The sequence below is a fragment of the Anser brachyrhynchus genome, assembly GCF_964034855.1.
Source record: "Anser brachyrhynchus genome assembly, chromosome: 4".
Taxonomy (NCBI): Eukaryota; Metazoa; Chordata; class Aves; order Anseriformes; family Anatidae; genus Anser; species Anser brachyrhynchus.
The window spans coordinates 56,307,486-56,326,796 of record NC_137698.1 but is presented as its reverse complement, the minus strand read 5'-3'; the positions used below and the strand labels follow the sequence as shown (position 1 = coordinate 56,326,796).

Sequence of the window (19,311 nt, the reverse complement as noted above, 5' to 3'; positions counted from 1 at the left end):
AAAATTATCATAAAATAATAGAATACTAAGTACAGCTCTGGTCCAACAAGAATAGAACAAATTTATCTGGTAAAGGACTTATCATTTCATTTCTCAAGAACCAATTGATGCTCAGCCAGGCTGGTAGCAAGAAGTTTTAGCACCCAGCTGAGGTTTGACCAGGATAAAAATTAAGTCTTTAAGTACAGAGGAAAGCACTGGTGAAGAAGCATGGAATGGAATATGGCAGTGTTCTCACCTACCTGTGACACACTACAGTATTAAGCAACAGGTTAATAAATATAAAAAATAATTTTAAAAAGTCCCACCCTGAAATTTTAAATATATTTTTTACATTAAGTATTTAAGTAACCCCAAAGAAAACAAAGAAATACGCAAGAATAAATTTGACCGAAAATATCTCTAAACTACTGCTATGTTTATCTGTCCTGTATACAGACATCAAAGGCAACTTGGGTTTCATCGTTTCAGAACTTAGAAACACACTCTTTCCTTCCTAGAGAGGACATTCTTCTACGTAGTGACACTTCAGCCTACACCATGGATGTTGGCCTTCATGAATTCTGGGGTACTGGGTGTCACTACCAAGGTGTTGGCAGTGGGGGGGCTGCAAGAGGGTGGTGCTGCCCAGTGCCAAACACAGTTGGATCCAGCAGGCTGCAATGGGCTGGGCTGAGCCCAGCAGCCAACACAGTGGTGCCTCTGGGAAATGTATTTAAGAAAGGACAAAATAATGGCATGAAGACAGAGGAGGAGGGGAAAATAAATAAATAAATAATGATAATAATAATAATTAATAATAATTATTAATAGAAACATCTGTGTGAACACCAGGGGCAGAGCAGCAGGAGGGAAGGAGGTGCTCCAGGCACTGGAGCAGAAGTTCCCCTGTGGCCTGTGGAGAGGCCTCTGGTGGAGCAGGCTGTCCCCATGCAGCCCATGGGTCCCACACGGAGCAGATCTCCACGCTGCAGCCCGTGGAGGAGCCCCCGGTGGAGCAGGTGGATGTGGCCTGGAGGAGGCTGCGGCCCATGGAGAGCCCCCGCAGGAGCAGGCCCCGGGCCGGAGCTGCAGCCCGTGGAGAGGAGCCCACGCAGGAGCAGGGGGTCTGGGGGGAGCTGCCGCCCGTGGGGGACCCGTGCTGGAGCAGTTTGCTCCTGGGGGATGGACCCCGTGGTATGGAGCCATGTGGGAGCAGTTCTTGAAGAGCTGCTGCCTGAGGGAAGCCCACACAGGATCAGTTCAGGAAGGACGGCATCCCGTGGGAGGCACCCCACGTTGGAGCAGGGGCAGAGAGTGAATGTGAAAGAGCTGCAGAAACGAAGCATTTGGGACTGACTGCAGCCCCCGTGCTGCGTTCCCCTACACTGCTCTGGGGGAGGACATAGAAGAGTTGGGACTGAAGGAGTGAAGTTGCATCTGGGATGGGGGTGCAAAGAAAAACATTTAACTTTTTTTTTTTTTTTTAACCATTCTTCTTTGTTTTTAATTGGCAATGATACATTATTTTTTCCCAAATTAAGTCTGTTTTGCCCTTGATAGTAATTTCTAATGATCTCCTTTGTCTTTATCTCAATCAACAAGCTTTTCCATCTTATATTTTTCTCCCGTCCTTGTCCTGTTGAGGAGGAGGAGTGAGAGTGGCTGTGTGGGCATCTTGCAGTCAGCCAAGGTCAACCTATGACATCTGGAAATATTCAATATTTTTAAAAGCAATAAGTTATTTTGGCCATACAAAAAAAAATATTAATAACTTAAAATTTTAAAATAAGCTGTTTATCTCTTTGTCTATACAATGTTACTTACATTGTATCTGTCCTCAACTGAAAATTGTTTTAGTTTCTCTTTATAAACCAATGCTTAGCTTTCCATTTTTCTCTTCTATTTTGCCATTTTGCAGGAAAACATGACACATGAAAAAAAACACTTTCTTTACTGATAATATTAAAACTTTTAAAAGCAGGTTACCCCATTCTGAAATGCTGAATTAATTTTGTTTTAAATCTTCGTGTTTTTTAGCAGTTTTGAAATAATACATGCTAAGATCAAGGCCAGAAATTAGGATTTGTTCAAGAGGATGGCCTGTGTAAATGAGATAATCATTTTGTGCCTCCAATGGAAGAAACATAAATTATTTATATTCTATTCATTCCTCTGGTTGTTATATGATCCTTACTACTGCTCTACCTTGTTGGTGATGCATTTTTCCTTTCTTTCTTTCCTTTCCCTTTTTTTTTTTTTTTTTAATTTAATCAGTAGTATCACTGAACTCACATTTGTTGGCTACATCTTAAAAGGTATCTCATCAATCATTTCTGATGTCTGGTACTTGGCAGACCTAGTAGCAAGCCCTCAGTGAATGGGATAATAAATGTGATATGAATATTTAGAAAACCAGAGGTAAATATATCTCTGTTTAAATTTCTTTCTTTCACCTGAATGCAAAATAAATAAATAAATAAAAAATCTGTGGATGGTGTTTTATGAATACTATGAACACTGTCTTTATTGCACAAGCCAAAAACCTAAATTAAAATGAGAACTATATCAAAGAGATAAAGTTACTTTCTTCCTGTTGAAAGCCAAGTTCATTTGCTTCAAGTGCAGCAAAATTTATTAAAAAATAAAAATAAAAAAGTCATATGGGCTTTGTCAAGCACCTAAGGACAGATGAAAAATTTTCATGACAGTATTTCTAGTAAAAATACAAAATGTCTTTTATTGGTAGCCTTGGTCCATACATTCACAGCAGACATATTTAAAGACAGATAATTTTACAGATATGTGAAAAAAAATCACTGACAATAACAAATCGTGGCTTTGGCACTAATATTATGCTGAAACCATGATTCTTAAGGTTAAGCTGTCTAAGTCAAAGCAAAAGAAAATACATGACCTATGTACCCCGCCAAAGCAAGCCAGCAGCTCTGGAGTTTTAAATATTTAAAGATGCTCACAAGCAAATTGTACCTCATGAATTATTTGTAAAAATATTTTTTCCTACTTTTAAACATAGAAGAAAGTATTATGCTACTTGTTGTCAAATTATTTACTAATATCATCAACTTATTTTATAATGCATCTATTTTTGCTGGTACTCTTTATCTAAACTTAAACTTTTCTTTTTGTAATTCTCTTTCTTTACCTCATTTCTTTCCAGTGTTAAAAATAATATGGAAATGAGCCAAAAGTACAAGTAAATAAACATTTTTGCTTTTGCTGCATGTTATAGGTATGCTTTCTTTTGGCTTTGAGCACCACTGAAGCCACCTGTTCATTTTTAAAACTTTATATATGATAGCAGTGTCACGTACATACAGAATGGACGTACATACACCAGAATGGACCTGGAAAGATAACCTAGTACTTCTCCTAGGCAAGACCATCCTCAGCTATTGCCTTCTGGACAGACCATTTTCTCAGAGACCTGAAGTGGCACAATAATTTCTGTTATAAACAGAAATAACAGGTATTTCTTGATTACTTGTCAGTAGCCATTTTGGTATTTTGAGATAGTCCTGCTCAATCCTCTCTTGAAATTAACCAATGCCTGCGTCTTTAAACCTTTCACACCAAAGTGGAGAATGACTCGCTAAAACATCTGATAGAAAATGTTGGGAAACTTGCACTGGATCATATTCTCAATATGAATCAGTGTCACATTTTGACGATAAAATGGCCTGTAAAAGGCAGAAAACCATACTGAAATGTACAGTCTATGTGCTGTCCACATCACTCATTTGAAAGGGTAATAATAAATTTCTTTCCCCTTACCTTCTTTGTTGACTTAATCAACATTTTCATCTGTTAAAGCAAGTACGTGTGCTCAGAACAATTGTCTTGTTTTCAAAACGCCAATGCTAAAAAAAAAATTAAAAAAAAAAAATAAAGCATGATCGTATTTAGTTAAGATTAAGGCAATCCTGCTTAAACAAATATGAAATTAAGAATGACTAATATTCAAATAAACAATTTAACTTTCAGTTCTTTCATTAAGGGTTTTACCATGCCAATGGAGCATAAGCATGTGCTTTGCTGTACAGAGATGGCTTTGGCACGGTAAAGGTTTTCTGATTATTTTTTTTTTGAGGGGGGAGGTATGTATATGTACATATATATGCATATACATGTGTGCATATACACATGTTCATATATATGTCTGTATATGCATATTCATACATATATGAAGTAATTAAAATATATATTATTTACTTCAGTGCTTCAATGACGTAATTACTTCATTGCAGACATACAGTCACCTTTAACGAACTTTACCTTTGATTCAGTTTTCTCATTATCAACATTCAGTACTGTTGGGCAGCTTTTGCCATGCACTTCACATGGATACTCGAGAGGTTTCAGTAAAGCCCTCCAACATTTCTGTTGTCAGGTATTTCCCTAATACATGATATAGTTGAAGAAGCAACTAAAATACACCTATCTGTGTCATTTGATCATACTATACGTTGATTTAAACTATACCATCCTACAGTGCCATTACACATGCCACATTAACTTATCCTACTGATTAGTCATAGAATCACAGAATCATAAATGTTGGAAAAGACCTTCAAGATCATCTGGTCCAACCATCACCCTACTACCAGTGTTACCCACTAAACAATGTCCCTAAGCACCATGTCCAACCTTTCCTTAAACACCCCTAGGGATGGTGACTCCACCTACCTGGGCAACCTGTTCCAATGCCTGACTACTCTTTCTGAGAAGAAATGTCTCCTAATTTCCAACTTGAACTTCCCCGGCACAACTTGAGGCCATTCCCTCTAGTCCTACCACTAATTACCTGCGAGAAGAGGCCGACCCCCAGGTCCCCACAACTTCCTTTCAGGTAGTTGTAGAGAGCAATAAGGTCTCCCTGGAGCCATTTCTTCTCCAGACTAAACAACCCCAGTTCCCTCAGCTGCTCCTCATGGGACTTGTGTTCCAGGTCCTTCACCAGTTTCATAGCCCTTTTCTGGACAAGTTCCAGGGCCTCGATGTCCTCCTGGTGCTGAGGGGCCCAAAACTGATCACAATACTCGAGGTGCGGCTCCACCAGAGCAGAGTACAGGGGAACAGTCACCTCCCTGGTCCTGCTGGCTACACTATTCCTGATACAAGCCAGGATGCTGTTGGCTTTCTTGACCACCTGGGTACACTGCTGGCTTGTGTTCAGGCGAGCATCAATCAGCACCCCCAGATCCTTTTCCTCTGCACAGTTTTCGAGCCACCTTTCACACATTCTATTTGCTGTTTATTCCAGCTGCAGAAAACACTGTACACGTGCTGGCATAGATTAGACTGAGCCTACTTTTCACTCTTCCCCTTACTTTTCTGGACACATATAAAGTAGAAGTCAAAATCAGGTTCCTGGTTAGGTCAATGCACAAACTTCAGCCAGCTTGAGAGGAGCCAGGGTTTCATCCCAAAGGACCACATTCAGAATGCAGTTGCCTTTCACCTTTGAAAACTGACAGGTACAGTTACACGCATTAAACTATACTTCTTATTTAGCTATTTCTTAGCAGGAACACAGACAACAGCCATACTAGTTTTCTCAGGATGATGTTCTGACTGTGGTTACTACACACATGCAAGATGGCATAGTGTTACACCTAGCTCGAAAACAACAAAAAAAATCCCAGCGCTTAGCTTTATCTCCCACCCCAAACACCCATGTACAACAGAATAGGTATCCATTCCTTAAAGTTTGAATATAAAAGACTAATTCCCACTGCACACTGATATTAGGGGAACTCCATGTTGGGTAAGAGCAACATAGGGAACTCAAAAGCTATGATTTTGGAAACATAAAAAAATACATCTAATAATGTTTATATTTTAACTGGCTGTACATGTATAAAGAAATTAAAACAAATAGGAAAGAAGAAGACATACAAAGGAGGACAATATGTGTAAAATAATGCCTTACTTGATGCTGATGATTAGGGCTCTGGGAGAGACCTTGAATTCATAGCCTAAAAGGCTGTCCTGGAGCAGCACACCCCCTTTACTCTTTGCACAGAAACAAACAGATCTCAGATTTTTCTTTTAAGACAATCCTAAGCAGACAATCAAGATTTTAAGTATGTTCAAAAGGAGTCAGGAGGGGAAGAAAGAGAGGAGGAAATGTTAATGAAAGGTACATAAATAGACTTGAAAATATTTAATGAAAGATAAATATGGAACTACTCAAAGAAAAAAAAATGGAGGAAGGGAAATAAAAAACCCAGAAGAAAACCACTGTAAGAGAAAAATAACCTTTTGTGAAAAGTAATAGGGTTATAACTCTTTAAATAACTTGGGAGCCCTCTAGAGGTACTTACTGTATTCTGTGCTTCTGTGGCTGTCAAAGTCAGCACCACAACATGAACACAGCCAAGGCTGTGATGCTTGCATATTTTTACCAAGCTCAATCATTTGGGAGCCAGCTGTGCAATTATGCATGTTGTTGAAAGACCGACTGCATTGCAATAAAAGATAAAAATGCTGCTACTAGAAAAAAACCACACTATAGATAAAGGTGCAAATATGTCAGAGAACTTGGAACAGGAGTCAGTCATATTTATATTGCTGAAACTAACTGAAAAAAAAAAAAACACACACACAAAGATGTTCTTGATTTTCTGAACATATATATTTTTAATATAGTGTGCTATTTTTAGACTGGCATGCTTTCTAAAATTCTGATAAACATGTAGGTTTCTGCAGATAGAATTTGACCCAGAGAATAAAACCAGCAGATGAAAATTTCAGATTCATGCTTAATCACTCTGTTACATCTGACCATCTTAGGAAAGCAAAAGAATATATTTCGCAGTTATTAGTTCATTTGACAATTGTCAATTTTATTATCACAATCTCTTGCTGTCATTTTATTTCAGTAAAGACTTAATGCTTGTGAAATACTTCTTTCTAGATCCTATGTTTTATAATGCACTTTTACAGTTATGTTGATCTTTTAGTGTTATCTGAATGTTTAGAAAATGACCCATCAGACATTCAGGTTAACATTAAATGCATACAACAGTTAATTTTGCTTAACTGTGGTATTAAATAAAATCCAGACTATAAATCAGTCAATGCATACTACGTGAAAAGCAATGGTTGAGAAAACAAGTGAAACACTTTGCCAAGGCTTTTGTGAAAAGCTTAGACTTTATCTTTCTCTATCATTCTAAAAATATGAAATCTTGAAGAATCTTACATTGATGACAACATCAACCCTTCTACCACTAAATGTGCCAAGGCGTACCAGAGAAAAAAATGGTGAAGGCGTTGTATTCAACAACGTAGTAGCATTCCTGTGCTCCAGCAACATAATAAGGTCATATATCATATAAACTCTGTTTTCTCCTGTGAGTTCAGTTAATAACAGAAGGAACTTTCTTTGGGTTTACCTGCCAGATATATGATGCATATTTCAAAGAGTGGAATTTTTCAACCTCATTCTATAATGGTGGCTTCAGAAGAAATTATTATTTATAATTCATCCGTCTTGTGGAGAAGAGTCAGATGAAGTAAAATGTAAATCTCTTTATAACTAAATTAATCCAATCCTTTTTCATTTGTCATCCCAGTGACAAAGCTCTATTGTCAGCTGAATAGATGTACTAAGTGCTTGTCACTTACGTGTGTTAAAACAGCAACCACTAAAAAGAGATAATTTCTTCTGACTAATACACATCAAAGCAGAAGACTACTTCTGTTTAGTAATTTGCTTGGGTGTTTTGTTTGCTTTATATCAGGTATGAACTTTTAGTACCACTGGTAGATGGAAGAAGAATTAGGAATGCATGATACTTTTTCAAATTCCACAAATCCATAGTTCCTTTTATACCTTCATTCTATCTTCATACCAAAATGCACAGAGTTTATGGTCTCATAATGGCAGAATACTTGCTAAAATATTTCTATTAAAATGCAAATGTTGACCTTCCACCAACTTTTAAGTTAGAAATTCTTATGCCTCACCCCCCCGCCCCCACCCCCACCCCGCTCTATTTTTTAGTAGATATACTTTGAAACATGATAGTAATTTTCTTGGTAGACCATACTTCCTTTATTTTATTTTTCTAACAATTAAACATTCTTTAGAGGGCTTTTGGTGTTGTTGTCCCTCCCTCTTTTTTTTTTTTCCCCGAAAAATAAAATATAAAACCTTCTTTGGAAATGAAAAAAAGAAATTTTCAGAAAATCAAAGATGAATAGACTAAGTCACTGTTATCACAAGAAAAACAAAAATACTTTTCTCCTGTGGAAAAATAATTTAAATAACAGCAACAAAAAAGGTGTCACTATAATGACAATAAAGATAATCAAAGATCATCCTATAAAATTACTGGTAATGTATGCCATTAATTTTATATTCCAAGCTATAAATTACATTTATTTTGATCCTATTCTTCTACTTTAATTCATTTTCAGGCTATTCTGATTGTGGGAGATGCATCATAAAGAACTAGCTTAGCTTTGTTCCCTTTGAAATACAGTAAGAATGAAAATTACATCATCCAAACTAAGATGCCTAAAATACATGACGATATTGTAGTCTTGGAAGTAATACGTGCACTTGAGCAAAGGAAGAATTTTGTACATCTTTCAAACACTCATGAGTTCTAGTAGATAGAACGGGAGAAATCTTTAGGCTCATCTGCTCAGTTGTTACACCTAAATTGCAGCACAGGTTAAGAGGTCTTTCAAGAAGGGTTCCTAAGAAGGCATTTCCTAGTGAAGTGTTCAGTAAGTCAGGAAGAAGAAGTGGGTATAGCAGGTCTGGGTAACTGATATTTTCAAACAAGCTTGCTGAGTGTCTAAAACCAATCTCATATCCCATTACCTCCCCCCCCCCCCCCGCCAAAGAAAAAAAAAATAAAAAATAGCACTAATAACAGATTACCAGAATCTTACACAGGCCGACCTCCTTAACTCTTGCAGGCTGTCAATCCCTGCTCTCTTCTGGAACAATAATGAATAAAGGCACTTGTGTATTCATCAAGATCTGTCTCAAGCAACAAAGTAAATACTAGTGATATTGAAAAATAATTAACATTTGGGACTCCATATGAAAATGTACTTTCTTCATTCCCAGCTTGGGCAGCTAGGACCCCTGTCTTCTTGTAGCTAGAGGAAAACTAAATTAAATTAAGTTAAATTAAATATTTGTGGAAATCCTATTTGCTACTTAGTTGCTTTGTTTGTTTTTTTTTGTTTGTTTTTACTATTCCACATATGAAGTACAGTTTCTATAATTTGCATCATGATTTCTATCAGGTCTAGGAAAGCAAAACCAAAGCTGTGCAAGCTGTACGTATGGTTTGACCACAAACCTCTGTTTCCACATTGATCTGCACAAAGCGGTAAACCCCTTCACAACGAGGAACGGCTGAAGACACCCAAAGAACACTGTGCTGTCTCATTTGGGTTTGCAGCATCAGGATGAACATCGCTTCTGAGCTACACCAGAAGATAACATCCTGCTTTCCAGGATTCCCCTCCACTTCTTGCTCTCCTGCAGCAGGAGGAAACATACTTCTTAGGAAGCACTGGAGATTACCTATAGCTAAATGCAGGTCAACAAACATGTTGTTGCTGGAGATTTTAAGATCTCTAAAACATTACTGAAATTTCTTACTCATTTAAAATATAAGTCTGGAAAAGGTTTTCCTCTGCCTCAGAGGAGAGACAGAGACTGGACCTAGTGAATCAAGAAGCTCCTCCCAGTTTTACAGTCCCATGTTAAAAGTATTTAAATATCAACAGGAGCTAACTATCTTAATACCAGTAAAGTGACTGCATTTGACTCAACTAATTTTCTACAAGAGAACAACTATATCACCTCTATAATGCTGAATTCAACTGTCAATATACATTACTGATGGTTTCTTCCCACTCTGTTTATTTCCACGTATTGTAGACTGACATTTTTGGGTAATGCCACAATGCAACTAATAATAAAAATAAATTTCATGCCTAAATAAGAAAGACTGCCCATAGATAAAATAACAAAATTAAACACTTGTTTCAGAGTCAAACAAATGCATGTGTTCAATCTTATACAGTCACTTTATACAGGAAAAAGACAAAATATATCAATTTTACTTGTAATCAGGTATCAACAATACATTGAAATAGCCAACGACTGTTCTTTTTACCAGCTATTCAAAGTGAAAGCACTGAACACAGATTTAAACATTTTTATTGGGCTTGATTAACAGAAGGAAAAGAAAAGGAACAAAATTAATTGTTATTGGCAGTCCACCTATAAAGTATGCAAAACTCATCAATTCTTTGAAAAAATATATATATATATGTTGGGAAACAGCCAAGATATCTAACTTTTCAAAACAGCTGCTTAACATTCACAATACTCAGTAGCACTAATACTACAAATGTCTCACAAACGCTCAAATACTTTTGGTTGGGTTAAAAGGATGTCATTCACAGAAACATTTCAGAAAAGAATGCTACCAAAAAACCTTTGAGACACCCCAGAGCCAGCTCTGATAAATACACCTTGATTTCAGTTTTAATCTAATCCTAACCATCAGAAATGTTCCTTCTAACTAGCAATTCATTTTCAATGCAATTTCATGAATTTAGTGTAATGCTTGGGGTATACTCCATTGTTAATACCTCTCTCTCTGCTATCCCAGATTCATGGGAACAACTTAAAGCACAAGGGGAAAACTATATTTCCAATAACAGTTTTCTACCACAGATTTTATTATTATTATTATTTATTTCAATTCTATTGTTATTAAGCAAGGTTCCAAGAAAACTCAGCAGCATGATAAAAGCTGAGGCTTTCAGCAGGGGCAAAGGCTACAATACCTACAAAGGCTACAATACCAATCCAGGCAGCATAAGGAATTGGGAGCTTGATGTTGCAGGGTTCTGATAACCTGAATCTTATACACAGCAAAACAGGCTGCCTGGTTCAGGTGGTTTCTGATAAAGACAAAAGGAGTTTTTCTACTTGCAATGCTGTCACTTTGATCAAGATTAGCAGAGGAGGCTGGTAGGGCTGTGTGAAATTAAACATTCACATGGAGCAGGAGTGAGGAGTCAAAATTACAGTAGATCTTGAATATCCTTGAGCAAATTTAGGAGGAAGAAAGGACTGTAGGTAACATGGGCGTTTAGCTGAAAATCTGAGCCTGGGAAACTTGCCTGATTTCACATTTGTGACTGTGATCTTCGTCATTGTCCCTGCAACTTTCTGACATCTCCTAATCCTCTCACTAGAATCTACAATTTCCAATAGAAACACACAGAAGGAGCAATATTCTTCTCCAAACTGAACGTTCTCTGCTTTTTGAAAACAAATGGATGTTTTCATAGCTCATAGAAGCATCTATTCCTCCTAAACTTTTAGTCTGAGTTATTGTTTTTGGCAGAGTTCTCATGTCATCAAGAACTGGATACAGCCTTATTTTTTAAATCATTTAAAAACTTCCTGTGTTGCATCTTCACTGAAATATCTATTTTTCCCCCTATAGGAAGGAAGCTTACCTTTCTTCTCCTGTGCTGACAGACCTACAAAGCAAGAACAAAGCAAAGAGCAGAGACTGTCACAGCAAGTGGCTATCATTTGTATAGGAAACTTTAACATCTGGAGCTGTCAGCCTGCTGTGAACACATGACTAATTTCTCATCACTAAAACTATGAAATATAAATCTTCATGTATCAAGTCTATTGAAATTCTCATGTTGTTCCTTTACAAACACTTCCTTTCACCTCTTTTTCAACCTAGATATCTTAAGACTTCCGTTTCATGAGTGTAAAATGTCTGTACAACTCTTAGCTCTGGTAACAGTGCTTTTTTTCCCCCAGTATTACTTAAGCAAGCACTAGATCTGCAAAAAAATCTGTCAATTTTGTAGCTACTCTTTTTTTTTTTTTTTAATTTTTACTTTGATACATACTAACGTTTTTGTCTTTTTTAGCATGGCTGTATATTAAGTAGAAGCTTATGATGCTTGTTACATCAAATCTGTTTCCTGGGTGGTCTAGAAGGTGGCTTGCTGCAATAAATAACCATTTAAACTATTCATTTCAGTATGAAACCTTGCAGTTATCAAAAACTGTGACTTGCACTTGAATTTACCTTCATCTTTTTCTAGCTTTGGCTAACCTAACTGATTCTGTTATCTACAGACTTCCTTCTCTCTCCCCATTTTCTCTGCCAGTAAATTCACAATTATTCATCTATTTTAGACTGATCACTGAATGAAAATAATCAAGGCAAGCTACAGATATTTCTTTTTCATTGCTGCTGGACTTAAAAAGTTCTGTGGTGTTTACTTTTTATAATCAGAGTCAAGATAACATGTATGTGGATTATTTATTTACTGCACAGTCCTAGGCAGAATAAATATGGTCTGTATTCACATGGACTGTACAGTTTAAGTAGCACGGGAAAACTAGACCTCAATCTGAAATAATAACATCATTTAAGTATTGGGAGGTTGCTGCAGGCAAACTGCTTTCTGCATTGAGGGTATATATCTGTTTTATTGTTCCGTAAAACTTCCCCCCCCCCAAAAAAGTCTTTTAATTGTTAGTAAACTAACTAACTAAATAAATAAATAAATAATAAATGAAGAAAGCTGCAAGATGTTGCAGGCTTGAAAAAAAATAAGTGAATGTGATGTCAGATCCTTGTGTTGGCCTCAAAGAACAGCATTCGGCAGAGCCAGTCAATATGACTAAAACATGCCTTTATAAAACAACTACTACAGAAAAAAAAACTTCCATGCCAGTGACAGGAGGTGATTCAACTAGCTGGCTGGCAGTAAATGTTGTTTACCAGGTTCTGGATTCCTAATTGGGTGCCTAGCTTGCTAAGTACCAGCTGGTCTTTAATTAGTTGAAAAATTATCATCACTAAAAGTTGCCATAAAAAGAAAGAGAACAATATAATTAAAACGTTAAAATCCATATGGTGGAATACATACCTTCACTTGTCAATAACTGTTTTTCCTCTCTTTCCCACACATCATTAACAAGGCAACACTGTCCAGTTGCTGAAAAACTCTCATTTTATAATTTATATTGAAAGAAATATTAAAAGGGAAGTGTGCTGAAAGACTATACATAGTGCAATTTTTCTCTCTGACTGTGAAATTATCCAGGATGTTATTTTCTACAGGGGTTCAGGATTGATGAGTCACCCTTGCCTGTTCATCTAATCGTGGTAGGACATCATTATCACACCTTTGTTCATGACTTATAAAGTAAATTCAGATGAAAACCTCTTTGCATATACAACGTAGCAAAATACAAATTTTATGCCTGTGATTTATTAAATGTGAACATAGCCTGAATGCACATTGCAATACTTGTGACTGGAAATCTGCAAGCATTTTTGCACTATAATTATCTAACAATATATTTTGCACTACCATTTCTAAGGCTTACAGACCTTCTCTGCCCATGAGGAATATTCACTAATGTAAGTGGGATGATGAGATTACATGTGAAGCAATGTGGTGTTAATATAAAAGAATAAGTCTAAGTACGTTTCTAAAATACTTTAAACAGCTTTGTTATCAAGTTTAATATTATAGAGTATTACACTTTTTTTTTTTTTTTAGCTTATTTTACTTATTGGTTTGGTCAAGGGGAAAGGGAAAAGGATAATGCTACACAGTTTCATAAGAGCTGAAAACCTCTAGCTCAAAACCTGATAGAATCATTGCATTCATTAACCCTTTCTTTGACAGAGAAATTCAATGGTTGGGAAATATTAATTTATACTATTGGTGCATTATTAAACAAAGAGAGAAAAAGAAAATAGCTCTGTTTAGTGTCCAGATTACCTGTGAGAAATGGATAAACTCTATGAGCTATGGCTCATATTAGCAGCAAGTGACCTCCATTCATCTGCAGCTGTTCTTGTTTATATACAACAGAGAAATCTAGGTAACAATTCTGTTCCCCTCTGCAGGAGTTGATTGCCCACATCATGAGTTTAGAAAAATCTTTGTTAGCTAGAGTTAAAACCAAGACATTCTGTGTAAAAGGAAAGGAGCTGAAAGCCTGAATTTCCAAATGTCTCAATTATCCTGGACTCTGCAGCGTAAGGTTGAGAAAAATAATTTTAAAATAACCATTCAAGATGAAATCAGTTGAATCTTAACAACCACCACACACAGAGAAAAAAAAAAAATCCACCTTTCATAAATTTATATAAACCTTCGTTTAAGATTAGGAAGTTGCAGAAAAAAAGAAGGAAAATATTCATCAGATAAGCAGCGTACAACAATATACATCAGCCTCAGTCCTTCACTAAAATGCCTTCCAAAGGCTAAGGCATTATTTTTTCCCTGCTGAAGTGTCATTTCCTATCTAGATTATTATATGTTCAGCCTCATTCACATTATGCCAGCCACTGCAAGGCACCAGAAGAGATGAATGTGCCCTAGGCAACTGTAATAGAGTTAAAAAAAGAAAATACCAAAAACCACAACAACAACAACAGGAAAACTAAACCCCACAACTTTCCCGCTTAAAATATATTGTCACCAGTCTTCAGATAACATTGCTAGGGTGAAGTAAAAAAGGCTTATCTAGGAATTTCATTTCTTTTTTTTCTTGAACTGATTTCAATAGGATGCTACTGTAATTTGAAATACAAAGTTTTTTTGTGGGGCCAGGGGCTAGTGAATTATTTAGCATTTGTATGTATATAGTAAAAGTTTTTTGAGGGGTGGGGTTTGATGGACATCAAATTATTTAGCACTTGTATGTCTATAATGAAGACATGATTTCATTTTTGTAAACAGGAATAATTTTGAACTTAAATCTATATTTAACATCTTATTTGTGTTGATTCACCTATTTAAAGAAAACACCTTGAAGATTCACATTTTTAGCAAGTTACTTAAGTATGTTTCACTAAACTTTAAATATTAAATTAATATTAAATATTAAATTATAATTCAGAAAATATTGAAATAATTCTGTATTAAACTACTGATTAATTAATTATTCTTCTATAACATTTAAAGGCAGGATATAACTTTCACAGAGAGGACTGAAGCCAAATTTCTGTAGAACAAAGTTTCTTTTACACTATTTCACAAACAGACTTTGCTTTTGGGAGGTATGGAAATTTGATGGGAAGAGAGGATTTATCTAGAGGGATTTATCTTAATATATTCAGCTCTTCGCCAGACCTTAGTAACAAAATAATCTGTTAGGGATGGTTAACACGTCTTCTATCTTACTGTCCCCCACAGGCCAACAAAAAAAATTCTGTTCTGATTTCATGTTCTAACAACATGTACAGGAGAGAAGTGGACACGCTGGGAAGGGTCTAACAAAGGAACACGATGATTAAGGGACTACAGCATCTGCCTTATGAGGAAAGGCTGGGAGAATTAGGACTGTTCAGCCTGGAGAAGAGGAGGCTCAGAGGGTATCTTATCAATGTAGCTAAATGCAGGCAAATGAGGGTGTAAAGAAAGTTGTGCCAGGCTATTTCCAGTATTGCCCAGTGCCAGGACAAGAGGCAGTGGCACAACCAGGAGCACAGGAGGCTCCCTCTGACCATCAGAAGCACTTCTATGCCATAAGGGTGAGGAGCCCTGGCACAGGCTGCCCAGAGAGGTTGTGGAGTCTCCTTCTTGGCGACCTTCAGAAGCCGCCTGGACGTGGTGCTGGGCACCCTGCTGTGCGTGTCCCTGCTGGAGCACGGGCTGGAGCAAGTGCCTCCAGAGGGCCTTGCCAACACATATGGCTAATGTTTGTCCCCCATCATGTTCCAGCCAATGCTTTGGTAACTCAGCTGTGTAATCACTTGTATATTTATATTTATATAGCACCTAGCACCGTACTGATAAATGCTCTTTGGAGCCAATCTGATAGCAGGGAGAAGAACAAGAGTTGGCCTGTTAGTACCTCAGCACTTCTGTTTCCAGGCAATTTAAAAAAAAAAAAAAAAAAAAAAGTCCCAAGATCACAAGACAAGGTGAATAGAGCAAAGGGTTTTAATTTGTTGTGACAGTAGAAATGGACCAGTGGGACTAGAGTAACCTCTCCTTCCTGTAGTCCTACAGGAAAAGAACCTGGAAAAGGGGGAAAATGGAGCTAGTACTGAAGGTCAGGTTGACATTCCATGGGAACACAATCCATGTAGCTTGGACAGGAAACCTGCCATCAGGTTAACCACAAGGCCAGAGCAGCGGCTTTAAAAATCATTTAATAACAGCAGCAAAAAAAAAGACATTACCCTTGGAGAGGTACGTGAGGGGCTGCAAAGTGAAATGCAATGACTAAGTACTTTCATTCACAAATGTACATGTACAAGCACAGAAAAGTCTGGTAGACATCCCTGTTCCTCAATTTTGTAATACATATTACTGCAGACTGCCATTTATTTAACTTGCAGTTTTATCATAGTCAGGATTCCACAAGGTTTTTTTTGAATTAATTTGAATCCATATTTATTTGACTTCTTCCTCTATTTTAAAAATCCGTTTTATTCGAATTGGTGTGGAAAAATGTATCAAAATAAGGCATCCTAGCTGCCAGATTGCTGCATGAACCTAGATTCAACCTTTATGTAATTTCCAGTGCCAGGTGATAAATGAAGAGATTGAAAAGAGAACTGCTACAGAATTCTGATGAGCAAGTCCTTTCCAGCTTCAGCAAGAAAAAAATGAAGACTGAAGATGATTTCCATGAAACAGACTGCATATTACAAGCAGCAGCTGGAAATGAGCTTATTAAAAATGTAACTGAAAAAAGACACTCTTACCGTACCTATTTTCTGTGAGCAAGGGCTGAGCTACCCTGACCTGTCTCACTGAAAGTTCTATAAGCTCACTCAGTATTACAAGGGGAGCAGAAATAAAAACAAAGAAATAGCTGGGAAGAAAACAAAAATAATAATCACAGTTATCAGATATGATAGTTTGAAGCCAGCAACCTGCACCACAGGGTAAAGTTGTCTAGAAAAGATGAAAAAAGGAAATTCTCAATTCACTTATATACCACAAATATCAGGTTAGTGACATGGTATTTATTTCATTTTTTTTGGAAACTCAGCCCCTATTTAAAACTGGAAAAAAAAAAAAAAAGTGTTTGTTCTTTCAAGAGTTCCTCAGTATAATTTCAAAAATCTAGAAAACTACTTCTTATTTTTAATCTTATATTCTATACCTTGTAACTGAATTAGACATTGTAAGTGCAGACAAGTTTTGTACTGATAAGTAGCCACAAATGCCATGTTGAATGCAGTTAGCTGTTAAAAATAAGCAGTTTCAAGGGACATACTTGTAAAACAGTCAGATATAGCAGTTGAAAATTCTGCAATTTATTATTCACCTAACTGCTTTGGTAATGCGAAACACAAACAACACCTCTAGCTGATCTTTTTGCTCTTTAGATTTTTTTCATTGTTTCTGGGTTACATGCTTCAAGGAGGTGAGCTGCCCAGTACATTTGTCCCTCACATCTCCACGTTAATGTAAAGTTCTGAGATCAAGAACTACAAGGGGTAAACATAAGCAGCCTATAGTGTGTTGCTTACACTATTCAGCATGTGGTATATGAGCACAAAATATTTACAAGGTTCATTTTACATGCACATTAATTATGTAAAATTAGAGACACCAAGAGAGAGCCGTTAAGTGTCAATTAGACAATAAGATCAAGAGTGCTGGCATTGCTGGTAATAAGAAACCCAGAGTTTACTTCCAAAGGGAAGACAGTTCATTAACATCTTAATTTGTTTCTCAACAGTTCAATTATAACATGCCTAATGTACTGGACATTAACCTTTGGGGGCCTGAACCAAGTTGTAGATCAGAGTAAAATGACCTTACTCTTTTCACAAAGATGCAGGTGTAACTTTTCTTTAGAAACTTTTATTGCTGATCATTTGCTCTTACTCTTAAAACTCTTTTAAGACGCACGCCTTTAAATGTTTAGGGCAACACCCAACAAATTGATGAGAAATTTCTCTTTTCCACTGAAACCTGGAGAACTGCAACTAAAAATAAAGTACACGCAAGCATCAGGGAACACAAGAGAAAACATTTGGCATCAAAAAGCAATATAAATAGAGACAACATGATGCATTTTTCTATACCATAAAATGCATGGAACACAAAATGCATTAGCCATTTTACACTGTCTGCACATTAAAACTTTCTTGTAGTTTAGTCAATTGTCAATTATCTTGAGTTAATTGATTGCAAAAGAACTTGAATTAACAATTAATTTTTAACTACAAATCTAGACACCCCAGTCTGTCCCAAGAAATCTGTGGCAAACAGTTCTCATTCTGGGAAAGAAAACAGTTTCTGGTGTATACAGTATTTCAGAAGCTGTTACTAAAATCACATAGGGGTGTGGACTTTAGCGTCTAAATAAAACTAAAATTATTGTCTGAAAATTAAAGAGTTAAATAAGAACGTTAACAAGATTTTTTTTTTTCTCAGAGTAAAGCTTACCTAGTTTTGCTTGCAGTCAAATTTTTTCTTCCTGTTGGCATTTTATCTGTATAGTTTAAAAAAAATAAATGTTTAGGGGGAATTGATTTCTGCAATCCAGGTAGTTTATAAACTAGCCCTTTAATGAAGATCCAATCATAAATACAGCTGCATCCATTTACCGAGCAATTTCTTTTCACAGTTCATTAATTGTGAAAAGTCAAAAGAAAAACAAAACAAAACAAAATGTCATTTTATTATAGTGTCTTGTATAGCCATGAAGTTGGGATGCACTTTTATGCGTTCTTCTCACTAATGATACATCAGGGAATAGAAAGGTAGGCAGCAATATCCAAGAAGCTGACAAGATTTATAAGAGTGGGCAACATACTGTACTTTTGGAGGTGACAAGGTGTCTGGCCTGCCTTTAATTTTCACTGTGTATTTTTGAGTTCTGAACAGCTGACAACAGGCAAGGTTAAAGAAGGTTCTCATAACAGGTGGCAACTAGGAAAAAGAGAGAACGAGTGCAGTAGAACACAATTTGACCATTATTGTTATATAATAAATAAAAAAACATATACTTTCAAAGATAGTGAGGAACCAGGTTCTGGGAAGTTTCAAGTAAGTCAGATACGACAATGATGTTTCATGTCTATTCATTGCTTTTGCTTATAAGGTAACCAGGAAAAGATTGAGTGCTGTATACGTCTATTAAAATGTCTACTTAAAAAGCCGAAACAAAAACTTGAAAAGGAACACGTGGATGAAATAAGTGGTTTCTTTATTTGTAAAGTATTTCTTTAACGAAAAATATTCCCTAAAAAAAAAAAAAAAACTGATGCAAGTGCATTATCAGACAAGATT

The 19,311-nt window shown here is 36.4% G+C and overlaps 1 long non-coding RNA gene across 1 annotated transcript; it reads right to left on the bottom strand.

Moving 5' to 3' along the window:
• Positions 1–508: 508 nt before the first annotated feature.
• Positions 509–18,766, bottom strand: LOC308193755. Its single transcript, XR_013949901.1, has 3 exons — positions 18,466–18,766; positions 3,775–3,860; positions 509–1,687 (listed from the first exon to the last, which is right to left on the bottom strand). It is a non-coding gene; the product is annotated as an uncharacterized lncRNA (long non-coding RNA).
• Between the last annotated feature and the right edge of the window lie 545 nt (positions 18,767–19,311).